General features: G+C 38.1%; 1 long non-coding RNA gene across 1 annotated transcript in view; it reads right to left on the bottom strand.

Annotated features, from left to right (window-relative positions):
* Positions 1–936: 936 nt before the first annotated feature.
* Positions 937–9,855, bottom strand: part of LOC127482870 (uncharacterized) — a 264,349-nt gene continuing 255,430 nt past the window's right edge. Inside the window, exon 3 of the long non-coding RNA XR_011388174.1 lies at positions 937–1,073. This is a non-coding gene — a long non-coding RNA (uncharacterized lncRNA). The remainder of the gene's footprint in view (positions 1,074–9,855) is intronic.

The raw sequence follows: 9,855 nt of genomic DNA, 5'->3' as shown, positions 1-9,855 counted from the left end.
TTAAATTAAAGTGGATGGTCCATCATATAGCCAATAGGGAGAAAGCAGAGAATCAAACTCAAACTTTTATTCCAGTCTGTCCCACAACCTCTGAACTAAGGTCACAGTGAGGTCAGATGATCCCAGTTCTAACACCTCACAACACTATGAGCCTGGACAACTCACTCCAACTCTTGGAACTTTAGTGTTCTTATGAGATATTTGAAAAACTATCTCATTTTGCAGAGTTGAGGAAAGACTAAAGGTGAGCTGTTTAGAATATGGCACATTGGGGGCCAGCGCTGTGGTGTATTGGGTAAAGCTGCCTCCTGCAGTGATTGCATCCCATATAGGCACCGGTTCAAGTCCCAGCTGCTCTACTTCCGATCCAGCTCTCTGCTGTGGCCTGGGAAAGCAGTGGAAGATGGCCCAAGTGCTTGGGCCCCTGCACCCATGTGGGAGACCCAGGAGAAGCTCCTGGCTCCTGACTTCAGATTGGCTCAGCTCCGGCCATTGCAGCCATCTGGGGAGTGAACTAGCGGATGGAAAACTCTCTCTCTCTCTCTCTCTCTCTGCCTCTCTGTAACTCTGCTTTTTAAATAAATAAATAAAATCTAAAAAAAAGAATATGGCACATTGTGGGTGCTCAATAACCAATCATTTGTATTTGCTGACCTTAGCTCAAAAAATACTTGTGCTCTCAACTTACTTTTTATCTATTTGAATTCTAAAGAATATCAAATATTTGATATAGTATCATCATATTCACCAATCTTTTACTTTTTAATAAGACAAACATATTTATAAGTCTCTTTTTATGACATAATGTTAATGCTATTAATATTAGTATTATCTATTATCTATACTATGTTTATGACATAATATTAATGTTTATGACTGTTATTCCAGGTTAATACTATAGGCAAGAAAATCTTTCAACATCATTTTTAAGAGACAGTATAATTCTTCTGGGGCGATCAACAAAGCTTCATACAGACATGCAGAGAGGAAAACGGTCTCATCCAGCTGGTAGGTGGATACCGCCATTGTGTTTCCTGCCATCACCAAGAACAGCAGCATCGCACTGAAGGGGACTACAGTGGGAGAAAAAACGACAAAGAAAACAACAAAAATGAGGAGCAAAGAGAGAAATCAATTTTTTAAAAAGCCATATGCTTATAATTAATAGCTGAAACCAGCTGATATGAGTACATGTTTTTAAATGTGGTGAAATTTCTTCTCAAGGCTTTTTAACTATTAAAGCGAATCTTCTGTGAGAGCCCCTGATGGATGAGATGAGGTGAACCTCACTAGATGTTCTCTACACATAGGGGGCTGAAACTTGAGTTAGTCTGTTACACCATTGAAAAAGTCCCAGAAATTCTCAAAAGAAATAATCTTGAATCTTCCCATTCCTCATTTCCCTTCATACCTACTAAAAAGCATAAGGCTGACTTGTAACGGTGGTCTGTCTCTGTGTGATTACACAAATTTACTACCCCATAGCAGATAATATCTATCCCTTAAAATATATAAAATATATATAATACATAAAATATCTATCATCCTAACAGTGTCACATAAAAATTTTTTAAATGACTAGAAATATATATTTTTTTAAATAATCAGTTTCCTTAAAAATCATGGCAAACCAACCAAAGATCAGTATGCTCTCCAGGATACTCATCCAGTAGATGAACATGTGGTCTTTTTCCCACAGCAAGAATACCTGGCATGTGAAAGTTATTTATATTAAAATCTTTGAGTGATTTTTTGTTTATTTTAGTATACTTGATATTGTACAATTATTTTCGGTAGGAGTTTCCTCAGGCTGCCATTAGAGGGCATGAAAGAATAATGTGCAGACCAATCTCTTAGAAGCCCTGAAATTAACCCTGAAGGAAAGAGCCACCATTTATTCTGGTTTTAAAAGAAGAATTTATATAAAACAAACTAATGGTAGAAATAATTCAACTGCAAGGAGTTTTGACAGAAATCGCCATCTGTAGAGAAATTAGAGTGTTGATAGTTCTTTCAGGTGTAAAAGACAGAAACAATTAACTTAAATTTCAATAAGCATTGTTTAATAATCTCAAAATCCTCATCCAGAGCAATCACTAGATTACATGGTAAAAAATTAAGAAAAAGAGGAAACAAGAATAAAAAAGAGAGACATAGTTCATGAGGATCAGAGAGGAAAAGAGAAGCACACATTGCAAGAAACAAAATCTCATTTTAATTTTGATGTGCGATATGTGGAGAAAAAGGACAAAAGAAAAAAAATCCTGAGTATATCTCTCTTTGAAAAGCAGCAGATCAATTTTGTGGCTTCAAAGTGTACCCCCACCTACAGCCTCTCTCTGGGTTTCTTACACAACTTGCTTCTTTCCTAGGGGCAATGACAACAAAACCTCAATCAAAAAGAGAATAGATTCCAATCCCAACCACAGGAAAATAATCCAATCTTCCTATTCCTTACATCTCTGGATGTCTTAAAAGGTGATAAATATGTGAGATATTCTTAAATGCCAAACCTGAAGGTTATAAAACATATGGATCCATATCCATTTATGAATATAAATTTTCTCCTCAAATAAATGTTTATGAAGCCGATGTCAACCTAGCCAATGCATTCTTAAGTGGCAAGAAAAAATTTAAAGCTTATATTTCAGGTCAACATAAAACCCTCTCTTATGAAAGATCTGCTTTAGTAGCAATCAGTCTTACCTTTATTGAATTCTAGGATAAATTTATTATATCAATCCCGTTCTTTAATTTACAAAACAGTAAAATCCCAAGATCACCTTCAAACAGAAGGAACACAGCTTCAATATGTTTCTATCACACTATGAAGACTGTTAAGACTCCCTACAGAGCACTTTGACTTAAACCCTATAAATTTCCTGCTTAAAATTTCAAACAAGAGAAACCAGGGATACATATGAGTACATAAACCCACCTTTCAGTGGTGTTGTGTACTAGTCTGTATTGCTGAAGGGTATAAAAGAAGCCATAAAGGAATCGGAATTATACTGAACAGGATCTCAGATGCCACACTCTATTTGTAAACACAGACCGCTGGAAATTGCACAGAGACAGATGGGAAAATATTTCCAACGCTCTGGGATGGGAGGGAGGCACTTAGCAAGGCATCTATCCCATAGGACCCATCTGACTGACCAGGAAATGGATGCAACGAAGTTTAACGGCTATAAATGAATTACGGACCAAACAGACATGCTACGCACACAGCTCATTCCTTATTTTAAATGCTTTGATTCCATTTTTTTTTTCATTTCCTACTTCATTTATTATGTGGACAAAAATCACATAAAATTTTAAAAATCACAAAAAAAGTACAATTGATCCCTCATCCTACATCCCATGTCTTTAAGGACAGAAAGCTCATCCTAGATCCCATGTCTTTAAGGACAGAAAGCAGTAATAAGTAGCTGAGAGAAGTTGGGCATTTCCTTTATCCAGATTGGAAAAGAGTTGATTGTTTCATTTGATTATTCAGGTTCGGCCTTACCCATAAGACTGCAAACCCCTGTGTTCATTTTCTTGTCAAACTTGTTGTAATCAAGCACTAGCATTGTATTTTCACTAACCTCTCTCCCACTTGAAACTCTAAGTTATTTAATGGTAGAAAATGAATTCCAAGAACAAAAGCTGCTCCAGAAGTTGCTTGCTCCATGCTTGGTGTATTGACCTCAATGAGAAAAACCAAATAAAATATCTTCAGATCTATAATTTATATCTATATTTAGTTTTTCTATTTGATAAAATTCACTGAGTATCTATTGTGTGCCAGAAACTATACTGGGCCCTGAAAACATGACAATAAAGAAGATGAGTAAAAAGTTCTGTTGGGGCTGGTTCTGTGGCAGAGTGGGTAAAGCCACCACCTGCAGTGCCAGCATCCCATATGGGCACCAGGTCAAATCTCAGCTGCTCCACTTCCCATCCAGCTCTCTGGTGATGGCCTAGAAAAGCAGTAGAGAATGGTCCAAGTCGTCGGGCCCCTATACTTGCATGAGGGACCTGGAGGAAGCTCCAGGCTTCTGGCTTCAGATCGTCCTAGCTCCTGACATTGCAGCCATTTGGGGAGTGAACCAGCGGATGAAAGACCCTCCCCCCCTTTCTCACTCTGCCTCTCTGTAACTCTGCCTTTCAAATAAATAAATAAATCTTTTTTTTTTAAAAAAAAGCTCCTTTCACTTTTAAAGCCAATCTTATGTGGGAAGAATGTCAATAAGAACAGCATCTAAAAATACGCAATAAAATTATGAAAATAGGATGAGAACTATTGTAGACATAAAAGGAAAGTAACACAGTAACAGTCAGGAGTTCCAATGTTCACAAAATACAAACTTCATTTTGATGAACATGAAAAAGAAAGATAATTAATATGCCCTAGAATCAGAGCGGTATGATGTGCTGCCTTGACACCTGAATTCAGCAGAGTCTAATGGCCTAACCTTAAGTTCCTCTCTATAGTCTGCTCCTAAATGTACAGTCCCCTAGGCAAGCCACCCTTATTAAAAGGATCACAATGCAGTTCCTCTTTTAACCTGCCAGCCATGCAGAATTATTAAAACTAACCAATCACACCCTCCCACAGGAACCAAGGAACACCCCAGCCTCTTACCACCACAAAGCCTGCCTCCACTGCACCTGCTTGTTCACGTTGTTCCTAAATACAGCCCGCAGTGGGCATGCACAGTATCTGAAGTTCTCCTGCAGGCTGCGAGTACATGACTCACAAACTGTTGTCAGTTACACCTGTCCAGTGTTGAGCATGTTCTGCCTTCATAATAACCATGGTGGAAATATCTCCCTCATCAACAGAGAGAAGAGAAAGCAATTAAAACAAAGCATACTACATTTGCAGCCCAAAGTCACTGGTGAATTTTCATGGAGAAGATACTGGACTTGGACCCAGGAACTCCAGGGCAAATCTTTTCATCTCTCTGGAGCCTCACGAGCTTTCTGAATCGACAGAATGAAAATGGCCATTGTATTTACTTAGAAATTTATTTCACATAAAATAGTTCTCAGGCATATTTTAAGCAACACTCCAACCCTGTCCCAAAAAAATGCCTATCTTTCTTACACAATGCCTTTAGTGGTTCACAATATTGATTTTTTTAAACATTGCTTTTTAAAAAAGATTTATGTATTTATTTCTTTGAAAGACAGCAGTACAGAGAAAGTGGGATATATATATATATATATATATGCACACACACACACATATACACACACACACACACACACTTGGGGCAAGGGGAGAAAGAGAGAGAGATTTTCCATCTGCTGGTTCATTCTCCAAGTGGCCACAATGGTTGGGATTGGGCCAAGCGAAAGCCAGGAGCCAGGAGCTACATCCAGGTCTCACAAGTGGGTAACAGTGTCCAGGCACTTTCCTAGATACATTAGCAGGGTGCTGGATCAGAAGTAGAGCAGCCAGGACTCAAATCGGTGTTCAGATGAGATCCTGTGATGTGGGAAGCAGCTTAGTCTGCAGAACCACAATACTAGCTCCCAAAGTCTTTTTTCAATTCATTAATACCCACAACACTGAGGCACATATGTGACACATTTTGTTCGCCAACTTCAAATGCTCTTTTTCTCTGTGAACCCTTGCCTTCTCCCAGGAGTAAACTCCTGAATGGACTTTGGCATATTGCTTTGCATCTCCAAGATCTTGTATAGACACAAATACTCAATTGATGCTTTTTTCAACAAATTCACGGAACAAATATTCTGCCTCTCTCCCTGTGTTTTGCTTATTCTGGAATGAAAGCCCTGGTGAGCAACAGTTTTGATTCTGCATCATCTCAAAGGTTAAATATAATAATAAAAGAATGACTCATAATGGAAACATTTAAGCAAATTCTAAAGTTTTGACATGTCAATTAAATATATTAAGGGTTAGTTTTTAGTGCTGTATTCTAGACTTTGAAGGTATTTGTAATTGAATAGAAAATTCAATTTATAAGCATGGTTAGCACAGCACATTCAGAGCCATAGTTTACTTTGTGTAGGCAGGTCCTCACCATCAAAGCTTCATTATTCCCTAGCATTAAAAGCATGAAGCTTTACAGCTTGGCCAGGAACAACTCAGCCCTACAGCAATGATCGACCCTTGAGACTTCTGATTGACTGGATGGATTAAACAGACTCCCTAAAATGCCTGCAATGCTATCAATTAAAAAAAAAAAAATCCTAGCAATGCTAGGTATACTCTCTATTATTCAAAATATTCCATACAACCTTTTGTTTAAAATTCATTCCAGAACATAAAATTCTAACCTCTCACTCAGATGCTATTCCTAAAGAAAGGTATATGAAACCATTTTAGATGCTATATAAATCTAAATATCTACAAAATACCTTTACTATGTCAGAAAAGCAACCAGATGTCCTGTGAGCATATTTTAGTTGATAAGCATAATGCTTTCTATATTTGAATCTTAATACTTTCCTTTTTTAAAAAAAGATTTCTTTATTTATTTGAAAGTCAGAGTTACACAGAGAGAGAAGGAGAGGCAGAAAGAGAGAAAGAGAGATCTTCCATCCGCTGGTTCACTCCCTAATTGGCTGCAACAGCTGAAGCTGTTACCAGGAGCCGGGATCCTCTCCTGGATCTCCCACACAGGTGCAGGGACCCAAGGACTTGGGCCATCTTCTACTGCTTTCCCAAGGCCATCACAGAGAGCTGGATTGGAAATGGAGCAGCTGGATCTCGAACTGGTGCCCGTATAGAATGCTGGCACTGCAGGCAGTGGCTTTACCCTTTACACCACAGCTCAGGCCCCCTTGATACTTTGAAAAGGAGCAAGTACTCTCAAATTTCCCAAATACTCACTAGTCCCTAGTGTCTTACACTTGGCTTGGTTTCTATCTATGTGGACAGCAACCTGTCTCACCCACAGGGTTTCGAGTCTTTGGAAACATTCCCAGGAGGAAGACAGGTACTAGAAAAACAGCTCTGAAAAAGAAGCTGGTCCTGCCTCTAACTACTTTTCAGGACCTCAGTTGTGTCAACTGAGAAACAGCAGCTCTTGCTAATTGCTGGCATTGTTTATAATAACAGAAGTCCCTACTCCATTCCTTAACTTCATTTGTATAACTGGAGTTTGCCATAAAAACAAACAAAACATAGGAATTGGAATTTTCCACACCAATTAATCATCGCTTACATTGCATTTTTATTGTGTCTGATAAACGTCTACTCTCTATGATGCAGTTATATCTCCCAGTAAGTTTTTAAATTTTATTTATTTTATTTTGTCCATAGAAAATGCATCACCAATTTTTTAAGTCAATTGTGACATTTGAATATCTTGTAAACATACACTAAATCCTCACACTGTGCCCTATAAATATAAATTATATAGTTATTATTTGTTGATTAAAATATATAAAACAAATAAAAATTCCTTTCATCACTCTTTCATTTATCAGGATACCCTTCTATGATAATGAAAGTATGGATCGTTTTCTAAAAGAAAAAAGAAAATAATGTCATGTTTTAATATTATTGGAAAGTTTCTTTATTGAAATTATAAAATATACTACAGCAATATATATGTTATAGTATTTTTTCATTACAGACAGCCTATAAATGAGAATAAATGTACTGGAAGTGCTTTCAACTTTCCACAAGATTTCCAAGAGCAAGTCATAGAATCCTGTTGGTGTGCCTCTCAGCACGGTCTGCACAGAGCACTCTGCTGTTGGTGCTCAGGAACTGCCAAGATCACATAAGAACATACACTGGTGGGAAGTGGAAGGTGAGTCATGGGGAGGGACAGCTCAAGAAAGAGTTGAAAAGGACCCTTGCTTGATTCATTCTTCTCTATAATTTCTTAGACACTTTGTTATTTAAAAAGAAAATGAACTTCCATAGTAATTTTAAGCATATCATTATTTCAGTCACTCACTACTTGATACAATAAATGCATTTAAAACTTTAAGATAAAAAGTCATTTTGTTTTCCTAACTAAAAGTCTTAGTCAGGGGCTGGCACTGTGACAGCACCTCCATTAAGCCACAACCTCCATTGCTGGCATCCCATGTGGGCACCGATTTGAGTCCTGGCTACTCTACTTCTGATCCAGCTCTCTGTTGTGGCCTGGGAAAGCAGTAGAATACGGCCCAAGTCCTTGGGCCCCTGCACCCATTTGGGAGACTCAGAGGAAGCTCCTGGCTCCTGGCTTCAGATAGATACAGCTCTGGCCATTGCAACCATTTAGGGAGTGAACCAGCAGATGAAAGGTTCTCTCTCTCTCTCTCTCTCTCTCTCTCTCTCTCGTTCTGCCTCTTCCTCTCTGTAGCTCTGTATTTCAAATAAATAATCTCTAAAAGAAAAGTCTTAATGCACTAAAACTAACACCAAGACATATTTACATGAAAACATATGATATTCTTACAGCTTCAAACACAATTTTATTTTAAATTCAGAATGGATAGTCCAATATAAAAAATATCGGAGACCTAGATTTTATAACAGCAGTTAGTCATTCCATAGTTAATTATCAAAGTGGCTGTAGTTGTATTTTTATGATTTAAAGCATTTTAGCAATTGGAAACACAGTACATAGATTAACGCATTAGAAGTTTCTTTTGTTTGCATTAAACATATGTTGTTAAATCATTAGAGTCTGTAACCAAAATAAAGACAAAAAAAAAAGTATCTTCCAAATGAGTGAGTGGAATCAGTCAGTGAGAGGCAATAGCTGCATTTTTTGTTGGGAAAATACTGTATTAAAAAAAGTTTTAAAATGATGCTTGTTTATTTTAGTACAGTTATTCCCATAGGTTTTGTTTGATTGTTTGTTTTAAGAGCAAGGGTTTATTGATGGGGAAATTTGACAGGCTGGAGGGAAGGGGAAAGAAGAGAGAAAGAGGGGTCCAGAGAGAGAGAGAGAAAAATCAAGAGACAGAAAGCACATGTGCAGGAAGCAGGTCCTATTACACCTTTGCAGGGGGCAGAGTTATAGGAGCAGCAAATCCCATTAGAGTGGGGATGGAGCTGACACCAGTGCTTGGGCCATTTGGTCACCTACCTTTTAGCAATGACAGTGGGAGCTAGAGCCGAGGATGATGTCTGGGGTGTAGATAGCGCCACAGATAAGACTGTGCCATTTTACTAACATCCCCCCCTCTTTGTTTTTTATGAAGCAAATGTTGTATGGGATTACATCAGCCCCAAAAGTCCAGGAGGAGTAGATCTGTCGTTAGAGCTACTTCCTGTTGGCATGGGGCGAGGAGTTACTCTCCCCTGGCATGGGGCAATGTCTCAAGCTGCAATCTCCTGGGTGGGGAGCCAAGTACCTCCCTGTAGCAGCATTTTGTTGAATGCCTAGACAGTGAAGGCTTTGGTTCATTCCGTGATAGCGGCAGTGATACAAAGGAAGATTTGCAGTAGCCTAAAACTCAAATGGAAAATACTTTCTCTGTTAAAAAAAGAATATGCATGCAGTCAACTTCCTTTTTGTACTTGTGTTTTCTTCCTTGTCATCCATGCCATGGGCACAGTCATGGAAAGGGCACAGCAGAGCAGATTGAAGTATTAATTTCCTAATGAGAAAAATAGGGAAATCTCAAAGAACTAGAAGGTACCAGGAGTTGTGGTACCAACATGAAAGAGATCCATGAAAGCCCTTATGAACTAGGCTTACCCTTGATCTGTACATATCTGAATCTGATGTTGTTTGGCACACCAAAGTCTTTGAGTACTTTTCATAAAGATCATTGTCCAGGTCTGAGGTGGCAAAATAAGGGACACACATAAAAGATAAATACAAATAATACCATAAAATCTTAAAAAAAAAAAAAGAACTTAAATAGTAAATCCACAATTCA

Source organism: Oryctolagus cuniculus, chromosome 4 (genome assembly GCF_964237555.1).
Source record: "Oryctolagus cuniculus chromosome 4, mOryCun1.1, whole genome shotgun sequence".
In the NCBI taxonomy this organism is placed as follows: domain Eukaryota; kingdom Metazoa; phylum Chordata; class Mammalia; order Lagomorpha; family Leporidae; genus Oryctolagus; species Oryctolagus cuniculus.
The sequence above is the reverse complement of the archived record's forward strand: the minus strand, read 5'-3'. Positions and strand labels throughout refer to the sequence as shown.